At 34.1% G+C, this 17651-nt stretch overlaps 1 protein-coding gene and 1 pseudogene across 1 annotated transcript in view; both read left to right on the top strand.

Annotated features, from left to right (window-relative positions):
• Positions 1-17651, top strand: part of LOC118180051 (uncharacterized) — a 209377-nt gene that overhangs the window by 10934 nt on the left and 180792 nt on the right. The window lies entirely within an intron of this gene.
• On the top strand, positions 3017-3117 carry LOC118183551 (U6 spliceosomal RNA; annotated as a pseudogene).

The following is a 17651-nucleotide window of genomic DNA, read 5'->3' as shown; positions in this document are numbered from 1 at the left end:
GCGTGCACGTTTCACTCTGCTTCACTGCACTAGTTTAGCATATCAGAAAAGTTGCAGTACAGTTAAGGCATATTCCTTAGGTTTTCTGTCTCGTAAATCCCAGTCCGAAGTATGCAGTCATATTTTTTAAATTTATGTCGTTTAAAGACAAATCTAAATTTTATTCCTAATCTAATTTGTGCTAGTTTAAGGATACACATTTTGGTTACCACCGAATTTTGTTTGGGTATTGCTACTCGAAAGCTGAGTAGATTTAAATTGAACTTTATTCTGAAAATTTTTTATGCTTCATGTGATTGAATCATAGATTGTGGTCATATTTAATGGAGATAAAAGAAACGTTATTGAAAAATTATATCATGAAGCTTTTTATAAAGTGATTTGCAGATTTACTTTGCTGAAAAGTCTAAATATAATTAAAATTTTACTTTCGTATGCGATAGAAAGCATTTGACTTAATATAGTTATGCATTTAAATGGAAATGTAATTTTGTGTAGTCTTTTTAATACAGTTTTAATAAAGCCCATTTAGTAAGTATGAAAGGGTTTCAGGCCATTTTTTTTTTCTTTTTGATAAAAATCTTATATTACCGTGTAGTAGCTTTTTATTAACCTTTTGTATTTTAAATGATGCAATATTTGCAACTGTCTTTTGTTTATTTTATATTACATTCGGTATCCTAAAGCACAAGAGGTGACTATATCTTAACCCTTGTTTGCTCTGCGAATGCATAGTGAAAATAATTAAAGTATGCTATGCGAGAAAGATAAAAATATAATGTACATTCAGAATTATAATTTGAATATTTCAAAGAAACGAAATTTCAATTTGCCATGTATGATATTTTAAGGTCTGCATACACAATACATTTACAAAACGTCGGAAATGTTTTTAATATTCTCAAGTATAATTCCTAGAATTGATTCAAAAATCTCGGCTTCCTTTCATCAAAATACCTTCTGAACGATCATTTGCTTACTTGATGGATTTAGCACTTCAGGACTTTTAAAGCCAAATCTCACCCATAAAAGCACTATTTGAATGTACTTCAGGAATTTGGGAACGTGTGCTCAAGACATAGAAAATGAACAGGGCATTCATAAATTTATGAATATGCAAAAAGAGAGACATACGTGTAAAGGCTAACCAGCGACACAAGACACAACTCTTTTCTTCAAAGCTCACTTATGTTATGAATTTAACAGTAAAACTTATTTGTATTGTGTAGACATACACTTACCACATGTGTACCCGAAGAAAAATATTACATAAATACGTAAATTAGGTTAGAACATGACAAGATGACATGACAGCTGAGCTTAGACATGTGGATTATTAGATAATAAGGTCTGATTAACATTTTCAGAATATATGATTATTCACAGACATAATTCCAGCTTCTCATCGATGATGTACAACCCTAGGCGCTTTAAAAACGTCGACTTTATCATACTGTCGACCGCCTTGAATAGGCGAGTAGTTTGTTCCCCTTTCCCTACTCGCTTTCCTGTTCTGGAATGCTGATATTACAGGGTGGGGAAGAACACTCATTTCACAGTCAGGTACCATTCTCAGCGAGCGATGGAGAAAAAATTTATGAAAGATTCGGAGCAGGAGAGATTAATAGATAAAACATATTTTTCTACCACCCCCTCACCTACGCCCTCGAAAATGCGGGGCGGGATAGAAATCTTTCCCCTTTAAAACTGTCTGACTTCAAAATTTGATATTTGCGCTTTCTGATTTTAAAGGGAAGAATGAGGTGGGCTGGAGATTATGCATAACAATTTATTGAATATCATCGATTATCCGAGCTGAATCGATTCTGAATGAATTCAAATTATTATTTTCTTATACTGACGTTTAAAACATATTTAGCGCATTTCCAAAATTTTGGGTCCATTACGGTGTTTATGTTATGAGATCATTTCATTTATCATCCATGCCATCTAATATGTGTTGTCTTTACACGGAATGTAAGATCTTTTAATTTATCGTTCCCAATGCCTGACAGATAGCCGATTTTCACACTACTGATAATCGACGTAATGCAAAAGTTTTAATTTATCTTTCAAGTTATAATTATCCTCCTTAACAAACTAAGCGATTTAAAATAAAACTGAGGTTTTTAATATTTCGATTTTAAATAGATTCATGCATTTCATAGTATATCTAATCGGCATAATTTAAAATATATTTAATTCATAATATATTCATTTGATAATTTTATGAACTTATTTGGCACTATTGTAATTTTTTAAGAGGCTTTTTAGCGCCATATGTTACACACTTCGTTAAAATTATTTAATTTAAAAAAGTAACGATTTTAAGAAAACCGCTCATTTTTTGTAATATTACATTACGTACTTTGGGTACATAGAAATGCATTTTCCGGGTGTTAAGTAGTAACACCTGCCCTAAACTGATTATTTTCCTACTATGAACGGAGTTGTTAATTCACTATTTCCACTTTTTAAAGCAATACGTTAGCAACAAAATAAAATTCTTTCACATCATATTAGGAATAATATTAGATATCATAATTAGGAATCATATTAGATATCATAATTAGGAATCATATTAGATATCATAATTAGATATCATATTAGATATCAAAATTAGGAATAATACAGTCAGAAAGTAAACCTTTTTTTATCCACATTCAAATTAAAGCAGACTTAAAGGAGGGGAGGTACGAGTTCGTAATAAGAGAGACGAAGACAGGGTAAGATAGCTAAATACACAAATAATGATTCAGACAACAATGATTCAATCTTTATAACAGATCCCAAAATTAAATTATTGAGTATTTGGGAAAGAACGATAACAAAATTCGAAGACTTTTTTTCAACACTTCTTAGTATTTATCTTGAGCCTTGGCCGGTATCTTTTCATTTAAGTTTTAAAGAGTTCGGTTAACCGATCATTCGTATAATCTAAGCTTTTCGGTATAAGTTAAATGTAATTCTTTAACTTAAACATAAATTTATTGAAAGCTAAAACACTATGGTTTAAGTACTTGCTTCGGCAGCACATATACTAAAATTGGAACGATATAGAGAAGATTAGTATGGCCCCTGCGCAAGGATGACACTGTGGATCAAGTCCGTTTTTTTCTCATGATTTTAACTTACTTCATTCAAAAACTTCCTTTATATACGACAGTATATATGTCTATTATGAAATATTAGAACTTCTAATTAATTTTCTCCTTTTAACAGCCTTTTAATAGATGTCATGATATAAACGAGTTTAATTTAATCTTTTTAACATATTTTATTCTTCTGAAAATGTTTATGAATACGGGAAGACTGAAACTGTCTAGAAGTCTGAGAATCATCTTAGGCATATGAGGGAAGACAATAAGGAAAAGATCAAATTTTAGTTATGATATAGTTAGTATTTAAAAAGGATAAATGTTCTTTTATTGTTAATTTTTTATAAATAAAATTAATGCTATAATTGTTGATATCGAGTGTATACCATTCCTTCAATTTTCAGTTAAAATATTACAGAACTGTAGATGTAGGACCTGTTGACAATAACGCGACTGTGCGCCAGTGGATTAAAAGATTTGCAGTGCCTCTAACAACGGATTAATGAAATTTGAATTCCTCTCTTGAAAACAGGTGGATATCTTCAGTACAGAGGTTTATACCGTTGTCTATTTAGCCTAGACGTAAGAGATATACAAAACATATGCATAGACGCTAAAAAAGGAGGTAAATGAAGATTTGTGACTTCTCGTCTTACCGAATGCTGAATTATTTAAGGGAAAAGCATAAGTACAAATGGAAACTTTAAAACCTATAAAAAAGATACTTCATTTAGGATTATTCTGTTTGTAGAAAACATTCAAATTTTTTTCCGTCCCACCCAAATCGTCCACAGACGTTGGCCACTACTAAGGCCAGAACCGGTGGCCAGTTTATTATGGAGACACCTTGTAGAGACATTAGGATTTTTTGGAAGCCAGAAAGATGAAAAATTAGCGACCGCCTTCGCCGAAAATCGAACCAGGGACCTCTGGAATACTGGCCCAGCATGCAGAACCACTACACCACGAAGGACGATAGGAAAGTGGGAGAAATACCTTATATACTCCCCTTTTTAAAGGGCGACTAGGGTTTTAGGGGACCTAGTCGCCAAATCCTGGATGTGGAGAATTATCATCCACAACCCTTTTAATTCGGGCGCCACTGTATAGTTATTAGGTTAATTGGAAGCCAGAGAGATGAAAAATTAGCGACCGCCTTCGCCGGGAATCGAACCAGGGACCTCTGGAATACCGGCCCAGCATGCAGAACCACTACACCACGAAGGACGCTAGGAAAGTGGGAGAAATACCTTATAACCTAACAATTGGACCACCTTTGCCTCCTATGGGGGGACGGACAAATTACAACCATGCCTTCTCCGGAATTCGAACCCAGACCCTTTGCTATGGCAGTCGGCTTCCCTAGCCACTATAGCGTCTAGGTGACGAACATTGACTTTGTATCCAAAATTGCAGGCAGAAACTAAATTTTTTCATTGTTGCTGAACTTTGCAGTATATAAAAGGGATCAGTAAAATGAGATAAGCAGGGCGGTTCGTAACGGGAGTGCAGCGCGTAAAAGTACGCGGGCGGCGAAAACCAGGGGCGGCCTGACTCTCGCGATACCACGCCTAAATATTTTAAATTCGTTAAATTAATTGTAAGTACTTGTCATATGTAAGTACTTTTTGTACAATTTATCATATATAAGTACTTAGTGAGTATGAAATAAAAATTTGTTAATCATTGAGCATTTTTTTTTTTTTTTTAAATTTGCGGCGGTAATCTTGGGAAAGTACGCAGACAGCCAATGGCCTAGGAAAGGCCCTACAAATAAGATGAGAGAAGTAATAAAAAACGAGCTTTGGGAGATGGTTTTGCTATTTGATGAAAGTTATCGTAATGGCCTAGATGGCAAAGCAGTGTAGCGTACCTTCTGTCCCAAAAGATTTTGGGGGTAGGAAGAAATTGCGGTATTTCTCATGTAAGAATATTTGTTGCCTCTGTGAAAGTGAAAGTGCAATGAAGTTACACGTATACTACATTAAAAATTTGCAGTTGCACAACAGGAGTTTGTAGTTTTGTACTTACTCTTCAAATTTCTCAAATAAATTCATTGTTGATTAAGACAATGAATACGGGTGCTAAAAATTACCTGTGCTTGTAATTCTTAAAATACGTAATGGTTTCTTTATGCACATTTAAAATTTCAAAATATAGTTGATATATAATATCAGAAACGTATTTAAAATGTTTTAATATTTAAACTGATCAAGTTATTTAATTATATGCACGTTTTGATGTGAAGGAACGTTGTTGTTTTTCGTAAATGTTTTTATATTTTTCTTTTCAAATCAAGCAGAATATATTCTAAGAACATGCTCCCCATTTCAGAAACAACCACTTTGTTAAATCACTTCAGTTTCATCGATTAAAAATTTCCTACTGAATGAACGTTTGACATTAGCTCTCAAACAGGTTGATGTATAATCTCGGATATGAGCTATTTCCTCCCGTTCGATGCCACCCGCAGTCGAAAAAAAAAGGAATTAAACCGGTTACAGTGAGAACAAGAAAATCAAACTGCGGCCACATAAACCTTGGAATAGCCTCTCCGGAATGTCATGCCCGAAAGGAAGTTAGCTGTGCGTTCGAAAGGATATCGTTTTCCTTTTACGTTCTTCTTTTACTATTTTTATTATTATTATTATACGTTGTTCATCCTGTTAAAGCTGCCGAGAAAATGATTCTCGAAGTTCTAACAATGATCATAAAATTATTTATGTTCTTTGCAGGAAAATCTTTTTCTTAATTGCTCAAGTTTTTTTTTTTTTTTTTTTTTTTTTTTTTATGTAAAAAGTAAAAGTAATTGTCTGAGCGACGAAGACGTATATTGACATTATTTTTAAAGTATTAGTTGGGCAATACAGCTGTCGGTGATTTTTGAATTCATTTTGCAAGGAATTTATAAGCATTTATTAAGGATTTTCTACTGCAATAGATTAGAACCATGTTTATCCGAATTAGCGAGGAGGAGCCGGGTAATCGATAACAGCTATTTTAGTCAATTAAAAGTAAGAACCTTTTAGCAATAATTTTTGACCATTCTGAGAAATAAAGCGTGAATGCAAATCGATTGCTCACCGGCAGATCTCAGTTGTAAAAAGAAGTTTTAAAATTGGATGAAAAAAGCGAATAAACCAAATATATACACTGGTGTGCAAAAATTAAGGACGAGACGGTTTTTTCAATATAACTTTGTACAAAAGCTTTCCAAATCAACACATTTAATACCGTAAGATCCCCAATACGTAAGGACATGAGTAATGTAAGCAACACTTACTAAAAGAGAAATCAGAGGGATAAAAAGAAGCTTTATTGAAAAAGTAGCATGGAGCGCAATGCGAATGAAGGCCGAAACATCCCTGTGATGGGTGTCCAGCGAGAAACATCCGGTCTTTAATAGGGGATATGATTTCCCCTGACTGCTAGGCAGGTTTCACAGCGTCTGCCCATGCTGAGAACGAGGGTGTCAATGAGTCGTTGAGGCATTGCTGCCCATTCGTCTTGCAGCGCCAATCGAAGCTCCGGAATCGTTACTGGTGGTAAGGTACGAGCTGCCAAGCTACTGTCTAGAAAATCCCATACATACTCGATGGGATTGAGATCCGGAGATCGTGCCGGCCAATCCATACGTTCAATATCCTCACTCTCTAAGAGCTGTTCGGCAGCTACTGTGCGATGACATGGTGCATTGTCGTCCATGAAAAGGAACTGCGGACCCATAGCGCCTCTAAAAAGACGCACATATGGAAGAAGAATCTCGTTACAATAACGGGTCCCGTTGACTGAAACTGTGTCGAAGATGTGAAGGTCTGTACGACTACCAAGCATGATGCCTCCCCAAACGAGAACACCGCCACCTCCATACATGTCCCTTTCAATGATGTTCGAGGGATGATTGCGGCTTCCCCGCTCTCTCCAGATGAGTATGCGATGAGAATCGCTACTCAGACTGAATCTGCTCTCATCTGTAAAGAGTACTTGTCCCCATTCATTGTCTCTCCAATTTCGGTGTTCCCGGCACCACAGAGAACGCCTTCTCCGATGGGCAGGCGTTAGAGGTACACACCGTACAGCGCGTCGTGCAAACAGACCACCACCGTGCAGTCTTCTGGCCACGGTAAAACGCGATATCGGGCGTCCACTCGCCTGTGTCGTGTGTCTAGCGATTTCTCCCGCTGTCTGCCGCCTGTTTCTTCTGGCCTGTAAGGCAATATACCGGTCATCTGCGGGTGTGGTTCCTCGTGGACGACCACTACTAAACCCCCCGGATAACTGTTCCTGTAGTTTGAAATTGTCTCCAAAGTCGTGAAACGATGCTGTGAGCAATTCCGAACTCTGCAGCCACACTTGTCACACTGCGGCCTTCCTCCAACTTCTCAATGATTCGACCTCGGGTAAAAGCATCCAGGTGTCGTCTAACAGATTGATTATTCGCCATTTCTCGCTGAGGCAGCAACTCGGTGGGATTTTAACTGCTAGACGGCGTGCAATCTTTTTGCCAGAAATACTGATCTTACACCGACAACATGCTTTATACTACTCAGACACTCCTCCATAACGTCTACCTGCATATCTGCGCATGTGCTATCGTACATCACCTTACTTAATCTCCTGATTAGTCTTTCTGTCCGCTCTGCCTCTTCGTTCAGCTGATATGCTAATTTTTCGACTTCGTCCTTAATTTTTGCACACTAGTGTATAATTAAATAGAGTACGAAATGATATCTTGCAATGCAATACCAAGTTTCACATCTTATTGTTACTAATTGCTATTAAGAGAGGAAAATTTGCAATCTGAAAACATTAAATTTTAACAGTCTTTATTTTTGACAAGTAGTTTATTGTCAAAAAGGAAATGAAACCATAATAATAATAATAATAAATTGCAATCAGATTACCGTATCCAAATTTCAGTTTCAAACCTGAAGCATTTTAAGCTAAATAGTTAGAATAGTTTAAGAATGAATCTCCAGAAATTCAAAATACAGAGAATAAAACCATGTATTTGAGATGTTTGCTTAAAATAGCAGTGCCAAGTCGTAGGACAGAAACCGATCATAATATAGTTCCATCAGATATTGTTACATGAAAACTTTTCTCTTATTAAATGAAGAGAAGATTTAATTATTCCACATGTTAAAGGCTTGCAATAAATATTTTTCGCAAATGATATAGCAACAATTACTCTTTCGCTAGGATGAGAAATTTGCGTCCTGGAAATAATAGCATTTGATTTCAAGCGTTAAAGTGTTAAAAATAAATAAATAAATAAATAAAAAATAATAATAAAAAATAAAAAATTAAAAAAAAAAAATTAAAAAAGTCTGATTGTAATGACACTTAAGCGAAAGGAGCAACAATTTTTTTTTAAAATTTTTTTTTTTATTCAGACTTAAAGAGGGCAAGTAGTCGTACAAGTATGGGAAGGGGAAAAATCAAGGAATACCTCATTTATGAGAATATCATAAGAGCACATCTGAAAGCATCCTGCACAGCTAATCAATTAATTGAGAGTATACGGGGTAAATCAGAAAGTATCCCTGTTACACATTATTACAGCAAACGATTTTATTGACATATATTTACTTGTGATGCTTTAAAATTAAACTATAATTATCCGAATTTCTTGTCACTCAACATAAATGCTCTATATGAGGTACTTTCGTAAACACAACAAACACACTTCTAGCTTACAATCTATTTCTGTTCACACATTTTGAAACGTATTGGATGTGACAGATGCAATGGCAGGGATTAGGCTGATTTTTAGTTCACTATAGTCAGAAAATCGGATCGCTGTAGCGTCCGAAAAAAAAAAAAGTCTTAATATATATATGAAAGCTTTCAGATTTTACATTACGCTACTCCCAAAGGAGCGTTTATTTAACGTTTTGTGTGCTTTATTTATTAAATATCATCTTCGCATTTCAACTATAAAATTCAGTTCAATAGGAATATCGCAAAATAATTTAAAAAAGAGCATACCTTTAGAATTTCCCATATACAGTCTCGCTCGCTGGAGATACTCCCCCCGTACAGTGTTGTTATTGCTCGCTTTGAAATCGTTGAGTTTCTTAATGAAAAGCTCATATATGCTTTACAAAATATGAAATCGATAACAGAACAAATTTCAAATTCCAAATTAGGGCTTCCAGATGCCCATATTCGATGGAGGATTACATTATTCAAAATTGGATGGCTCTAAGTACCGTTGTTTTCTCCCAGTGCGAGAAACATACATACATTTATGCAGATTCTTCATTATTTAATTTCTTTAAATATAACACAGAGCGATAATATTTGGTGGCAACAATTTGAAAAGTGAAACGGACATTTAAAGTTTTCGACGCAAAATGCAAAAACGAAATTAATAGCCCTTTTGGGGGTTAAAAAAGAAAAGGCCCGAGAATTTTTGGGAATTGGGAGGCCGAGGTGACAAACGTATTCTCTTTTGGACTACTCAGTGTATGTGTTTTACTTGAGAAAAAGATCTGACATAGAATATAGTGACAAGAAATTTGGATAGCTAAATTTGATGTATCACAGGTTTGGTGTATGCTCCAATTATATTGTTTTGCTAATAGCCATTTGTAATAGGATGATTCTTTTTGATTTACTCTGCGTATTATAAAGAATTGTAGCGTTTCTTATTGCGTGCTGTTATGGTTTAAGCTAGCTCATTCAATTGTAAAATCCCTAAGCTGGGAAAAATTAACACTGAATAAGGAATTATCGCATTCTTCCGTGCGTGCTATTGTCGAATGTTGGGAAAGTACTATTTAGCATAGCATGGAATTGAAACACCCGTGATTCGAATCTTAGTAAAAGAACAATGATATTTTTTATCCCAAAAAGAGCCAAATGGGCTACTAGTCTCGAAACGGGATTTTCAGTTGAATCACTATAAACGGCGTATCATTTTTAAAATTGTTGCTTCCAAATATTATCCCCCTGTATTATTTTTAAAGAAATTAAATAATGAAGAACCTGCATGAATGTACGAATATTTTTCGCAATGTGAAAAAACGACGGTACCTAGAGCCATCGAATTTTGCATAGTAATCTACCCGATTTTTCGCCGTCCTCTACACGAATATGTGCACCTGGAAGCCCGAATTTGGAATTTCGTACTGGTTTTATTAACTATTTCATATTTTGTAAAACTTTAATGAATTTTTGATTAACAAACTCAAAGATTTTAAAACAAGCAATGACAACACTGTAAGGAATGAAACATTTTTATCTCCAGCGCTGGAGACTGTCAAATGAAAATTCTAAAGATACCCTGTTTTAAAATATCTGGTGATTTTACTGTTGAATTGAATTTTATGAGGCGTAAATGCGAAGATAGTGATATTAAGTAAATAAAGTTAATACACTAAATGTTAATAATAAAATTCAAAAAACTTTTTTTTTCTGACCATCTTACTGAGAAAACGGAACGTTGATATGATAAACAGAGAAAAGAGGAAAAAATATTAAAATGTATGCCAACATTTAACACTGCATAGGGAATTCTAAATTTTTTTAAATTAAATAAAATTTTGTGATTTTGCTATTGAATGGCGTAAGTGTGAAGAAAATTATGCTTAATAATGAAGCTAAAACGACAAAACAAATCGGTTAATAAGGAGTGAAAGCAATAGCGCTCTAAGTAGACTGCGAGCTCATCGAGAGCGTAAAAAAACTTTTATCAAGCCCTTTTGGGCGACCATTAAAATCTGAAACCATTCAAATTTATTTATTATTTATTATTTTTTTTAAACTTTGTTGCATCGTAAAAGCCTTACAATTTTGCAAAGCATTTTCTTCCAAACGGAACACCTGTTTTGTCTTGCGTTTCAGACTGGAGAAAATATCCAGTAGGTCAAAAAAATACTTCAATATGCCGACGTATGGTATTCGCCCAAGCTATTCCAGTGATGACGGAAAACGAAACTTCAAACTTTTTCACGTTGACGTGCCTTATTTTTTCAAAGCACGTTTACTTGTTTGTTTACTTTACGACGAGGACAGTAAATAAACTGTTATGAAATTCTTCAGTCGTGTTTAATTACAATCATTACCATTCTCTCTGGAGCGCTTAATATATTTCTCAGAACGAGTCCATGGGAATATCTGAGCGTGATTCGAATAATGAAGTAGATAAAAAATTAAATTTTTACTTGTGCGCAAACATAAAGCACCCAATAGTACCACCAAACATAAAGCAACCCTTCTGCCCAGCAAAACATGGGATACTATTACATTAATTGAAACAAAAATGTAATTTGCTTTTGCACGTTTCATATTTAATGCACAAATAAATGTCAGTTTTATCATCATCATTCTTTGTCAATTTTATCATCATCATGATGAGCCCACCAGCGGCCGAGCGGTCAAGAACACTGGTAGCTCGGTTCGAGGTTCGAATTCCGCGAACGGGCTAGCTGCACGGGCGTTTTCGTGGTTTTTCTCATGTGTAACGCGTATACGAGCCAGTTTCCCTTAGAAAGTCCTCCACGAAGGCATCCCTCCCTTTAGGCAGATAGCCCTCGTGTGCTTTGCCGTAATTAAATAATCCAATCCAATCCAATGCATCATCATGATGTTATTAAAAGAATAAAGTACTTGTCCGTCCGTAGTTCTGATTATTAAATGACTTAGCTTTCTGTGAATTAATTCTTCTAATTAAGAAATTCAAAATTAAGATATATGCACACATCTTTACTTTCAAAACTGTTGAATGTAAGAATTATGTAATAAATTATGCATAGAAATAAAAGCAAATGCAAGTGTTTATTCCTTTTTAAGTAGCATAAACGCAATAAGGTTGAAAAATAGTGTCAAAACGATACTGTAAAATATAAAAATAGCTCAAAAAGTTATTTACAACCATAATTGTTATTTGGAATAGGTACCATTTCCTGAATGAAGTACATAATTAACTGCGGCTCTTAATATACCTGAATTTTAATACGAGGCATCCAATGGCACAGATTTTTCTACCTCTCATCATACAACTCATTTTTGCTTGTAGCATGGATTCAATGCGTTAAAGCTGTCATCAGTGCATTCAGTATTTCGGAAAAGAACTCTTGTTCCGTCTCCTGTATCGAAAACTTAAGTTGCTTGGATCACATGATCTTCTTTCTAGAACAATTAAAATTAAAGTTGTTAATTTATGTTCGAGTCTTTTTCGTAATTAGTTTAATTGTTTTAACTTAATAAAATTAAATAATTCATTTTTTAGTAAAAATGGGTTATGATTTTGATTTATAATAATAATATAATCGTTTATTTTTTTATTAATGTAGCCTTTATGTTTTATTAACGTCTGAATAAAAACAAGATATTATGTATTATTTGAGGTCTATGTAAATGAAAATTAGTTTCATTGTTTTTATTTTCATTAAAAATGAGTTGTTCAAATTTAGGAAATTAAAAAATAACTTCATTGCTTAATTTTTTCAAAAAAAAAATTCAATTTAATTTATTCAAATGAAAAACACGATAAATAGAAATTAAAAAAAAAAAAATCTGAAAAGCGTTCAGATTTTAACGGCTGCCTAAAAGGGTTTTTTTTTTTTGTCAAGGTATTTTTTACACTCTCCCTAAGCTCGCAGTCTACCAGTCAGCCAGTCAGCTGTTGCACTCACTCCTGCTAACCTTTTTTTTTTTTTTTTTTTTTTTTTTTTAGCTTCAATGTTAAGTATCGGTTTCTTCGCACTTACGCCATATAAAATTCAACAACAAAACCGTTAAAAATTTAAGAGCAACATAATAGCATATGTTTAGAATTTCGGATGCAGTGTTAAGTGTTGGCATACGTTTTTCTGTTTTTCTTTTCAGTCTTTTCTTAGTTTATCATATCAGTGCTCAGTTTTGTTAGATGGCTTACAGAATTTTTTTTTAATCCCAAAAGTATATAAGTCTCGAAATGGGATTTTGCGTCAGTGTGCTATTCAGATACGTTACGCGTATCGCTTTTCAGATTGTTGCCACCAAATATTATCGCCCTGTATTATTTTTAAGGAAATTTAATAATGAACAATCTGCATGTGTGTATGTATGAATAAAACTTTTTTTTTTATCTCCTACGCGCGAGACTGTTGCCATTTGAGGAAATGTTATGTTTTTCAGTATTAATCAACAAACTCGGCTCTATGAGAGCAATCTTTTGCCGCAGATGGAAATAAAATGCTTTTTCCACACGCCAGCATGTTGCCATTCAATAAATTCTAAGATACTTTCAAATTTAATCTGGAAAGTTAATGAATAATAATAAACTTAGCGATTGAAAAGCAACAAGCACAGGTCTTGAGAATATTTTTTTTTTCCTATTTTTTTAACGTGATTAATTTAAATAAACATGTTTTAAAATCATGATAGCCCCCCAAAATAGAGATCGAACGGGAATCCTCTTATGCTGTTTCTATTTTATATACTTATGCACTGTAGAGGTGGTCAGATTAGTCCCCACAATGAATTACACAGCTCAGTTTTCTTTTATCCATCATAGAAATAAATCTTGAAATTTTATGGTACTATCTCGTTAAAACTCAGTAAGTAAAGTATTGAAACTGCACAAAATTGGAAACCAAATTCTTCGCTACTTTTTAAAATAAGATGTCATCTATGAATTTCGTAATTCAAGTATCTTAAGTATATCTGAAAACACGGCTCTTAAAAATACATGTTTGACGCACTCTATCCCTCTCTTCATTTGGCGAACAAATACCTCCCTGAAGGTTATTTAAGTACAAGGCCTCATGCTCCGGCGACGACAGCCTCCATTTAAAGTTTGTTTTCTCTCTCTTACCATATTTAATTTTTAGCCCTTAAATAATTAAATTAGATATTTTTATGAAGAATGAGTAAAAGTCATCAACAATTGAAGTTCATATCTAGAGTAAGACAGTTTTACTATAGATATAACACATGTAGTATACATATACATATGTATAACATTGCTTATTTATGAAAACTGAAACTGTTATTACCATAAAAGGAATTGTAAATAATTTTGTAATATTTCTACAGCACAAAGACCATCACTTTTCACCAAAATGTGATTTGAAAGATTATTTTGTCACGTACCATCGATTTCTTCAGTAAAAACAGAAGATCATTTAAGTTGTACGAATACAGTAAAGCTCACGAGGGCTATCTGCTTATGCCTTCGAGAAGGACTTCTAAGGAAAACTGAGTTGTATTCATGTTACACACGGAGAAAACTACGAAACAAACATGCAGCGGACCCGTTCGCCCAAGTCGAACTCACAGTATTCAGCTCTTTTAACTATGTAGCCACTGATGGGGCCAGAAGATCATTAAAGCTGAGACCACTGTTTCTGGCTCTTAAAAAGAGAACCTTTTACGTACTTGCAAATGTAACTTCTTCATATTTACACGCAAGCGCGACTATGTAAAATTCACGTATGGAATAAAGGTATCAACTTGCTTTATAAGTTGAAGCCATTAATATTTAATTTGTAACCCTTAATTATTAATCAATAAGGTGTTTGTGCAATATAATTAACATACGAATTTTGTTGCGATGGAAATTTCCTCGAATTTTAGAGACTCTTAGATTATTATTTTTAGTTTCGCGTATAACTGTTAAATTATTTTTTTTAATTAATTCCTACACAAAAATACGTTGTAAAGTTTCTCGTTCAAAATCCAAAGTAGGACTTTGAATTAAATCTCTTCAAAAAAAAAAAAAAAAAAAAAAAAAAAGGAATTGGGAAAAATTGGGGAAAAATAAGTGTAATCCATCAGTAATTTACCTAAATAAATTTATAATAGTTCCACTTTCATTTAGATTTCTTTGCTTAATAACGAGAAAAAAGAGGGAGTTATATCATATTCATAGTAAACGATTTAGTCTGTAGACATGGAAAGAAAATATAACTGCTATCCTAATTTTTTGAATTTCTAGACAGGCTGAAATTTTACTGAGTTCATTTATTTGCAGTTCTACTGAAAACAATTTTCACCTACGTAAAACGTTTGAAATCAAGTTGGGTATTTAAAGAGATAGACTGGATACGCTCTAGTACCTGGGCACACACACTCCAAGAAGGTACGAACTTTCTTTGATTTGACCTCAAGCGTTATTATGAAGAATCTCACCTTTCCCCTTCTCCTTGTGCACCGTGGCCCGAGAGATTAATGGAAAGAGAATGTCTTGTTTACGGAAGAACGCGACTATCATTACTTCGGCCGCAGAAGGTCGTCACGGGACAGCTGCTCTGCTTTCGACCACGTTCCAGATTTCGGACAAAGAGATCTTGCGCTGACTTTTAGTAAGGTTTATCAGTGAAGGTATAAATAAATGACCAACACGAGTATAGTGTCATTTCATTTTAAACGGTTTTAAATACCGTATTTACTTGAAAATAAGACCCCCACCCCATCTGTATTTTAGGATAAATTTTAAGAAATAAAAATGTATGGGAATATTTGATATAGCATGACCCTTATTAGAGTTCCAATTATGATGAAAGACAAGCTATCAAATTACATACAATATTTATTATGGTATGGAGAGCCAAATTTAGAAAAACTCAATGGTGCATTATTATATGTTTGCTTTCAGGCATAACATAAACCAGTATAGAGAGGATGCAGGCTTAAAATCGAAATCACTCAACAAGACGTGGCTATTATAATTAGCGGTGCTTTTCGCAGTTTATATATACGGTAATTACCTGTGGCGTTCATTTAGTATTTAAACAGTGTAATTTATTCTACATAGTATGATAATAAACCCTTTGTACTCGAGAAGTGTTTGTTGGTGATGACTTGATTTGATGCAGTAACTCGAGAGGTTGTGGGGTTCAACGTTTTATCTAACAGCTAAGTATGTAGGAATCTGGTGAACACTTATGTGAATAATCGCTTTATGTCAGAAGCAGATATGTAAAACTCAAGAAGGGTTAATTACCCTTTATTTCTCAAAATAAGAATTGAACAGATGGTCTCTTTCTCAGGACGTACAGCAAAACCTCCACTTGGGCTTGAACTCAAAGTAATAAGAAATAAAACTTAACTAAGGCTTAAATAAAGAGATATAGCCGAAGCTATCAAGATTTTTAAGTAGTTGGCCCCTAAATATCAATTAAGCTGGCGAAGCTATCAAGGACCTGGGATACGGCCGAGCGTAGTAATGGCTTATTAGAGTGTAGCCAAAAGGCAAAGGCGCGCTAGTCAGAATCTCTGGCTGTCTAACGAAGTCAGTGGAACTTCGACTTAAATACCAGTCTTACTCATTTGCATTAACCGGGATTCTAAAAACACATTCTGGTAGGAAATTGTAAGCTGAAATTAGGAGGGACAGGAAAGTAGCTTTAACTAAAGATAACTGTTGAAAACTTAGGATAAACCTTACATCGTGATTCTCGATCACCACTCGGTTTGACGCGATAATTCGAGTGGTAACGATTTTTTGTTTAGGTTTGGTTTGGGCAATGTCGCTTCATGAGTGCATTCAATAATGCACGCATATAGAACAACTACCAATCTTTAATCTTAAATGCGCTTCTTAGATTTATTCTTATATAAGCATCTTCGACGTTATTTCGAACTCGGCAGTCGTGGCAACAGAAATATTATTTTTAAAGTTACGGAATCCAATAAGCATGGAATACGATGAATGAATTAGTTCAACTGAAGATAAGCTCAATATTTCGTTCATGGAGAATGATGAAGCTATTGATGAAGTCGAAAAATCAGAGTAATAGATAGTGAATGTGAAAGCGACAGTGATTCCGTAGAAGAAACAGAATTCAGAATTGATAACATGCACAGAATCCGAAGAAATAACACAAAGAATACCTTTTGCTTCCAACGAAAGGGACGCAGTACTGCAAGTATCTTCAGACATAAAAGACATATTAGATTTATTTTAGTTTTTTGTGAAATAATTTTAAGGTAGTTGTAAGAAATTCACCGTATATGCGGAAGATTATCTTGAGTTGCTGGTTCACCCGAACGAAAACGGCCTCGAGTGCAAAGCATTAAACTCCGTGTTTTCATTCTGTAGTTTCATTTATTAAAAATATATATGTATATATCTGTTTTAGATTTTAAATTACGTTCAAAGGGGCGTTTTTTTTGACGTTTTGTGTGTTACATTTATTTATTTAATATCATGTTCTTTTCCCTTGAACCATAAAATTCACTTCAGCAGCAATGTCGCAAAATAATTTTAAAATGAGCCTATCTTCAGAATTTCCGATACACAGTTTCGCGGCGCTGGAGATAAAAAGGTGTTTCTCCCCCCCCCTCCATAGAGTGTTGCCATTGCTCGCTTTTAAATCGTTGAGTTTGTTAATCAAAAATTCGTTAAAGTTTTGCAAAATATGAAATTCATAATAAAACAAATTCCAAATTTCAAATTTGGGCTTTCAGATGCCCATATTCGCAATAGGAATACGTCATTGAAAATTGAATAGTTCTAGGTACCGTTGTTTTATCACAATGCGAGAAACATACATATGTTTATGCAGATTCTTCATTATTTAATTTCTTCAAATATAATACAAGGCGATAGTATTTGGT

Source organism: Stegodyphus dumicola, chromosome 7 (assembly GCF_044657685.1).
Source record: "Stegodyphus dumicola isolate Sdum_Otavi_A_Nest chromosome 7, ASM4465768v1".
Taxonomy (NCBI): domain Eukaryota; kingdom Metazoa; phylum Arthropoda; class Arachnida; order Araneae; family Eresidae; genus Stegodyphus; species Stegodyphus dumicola.
This window is presented reverse-complemented; position numbering and strand designations above follow the sequence as displayed.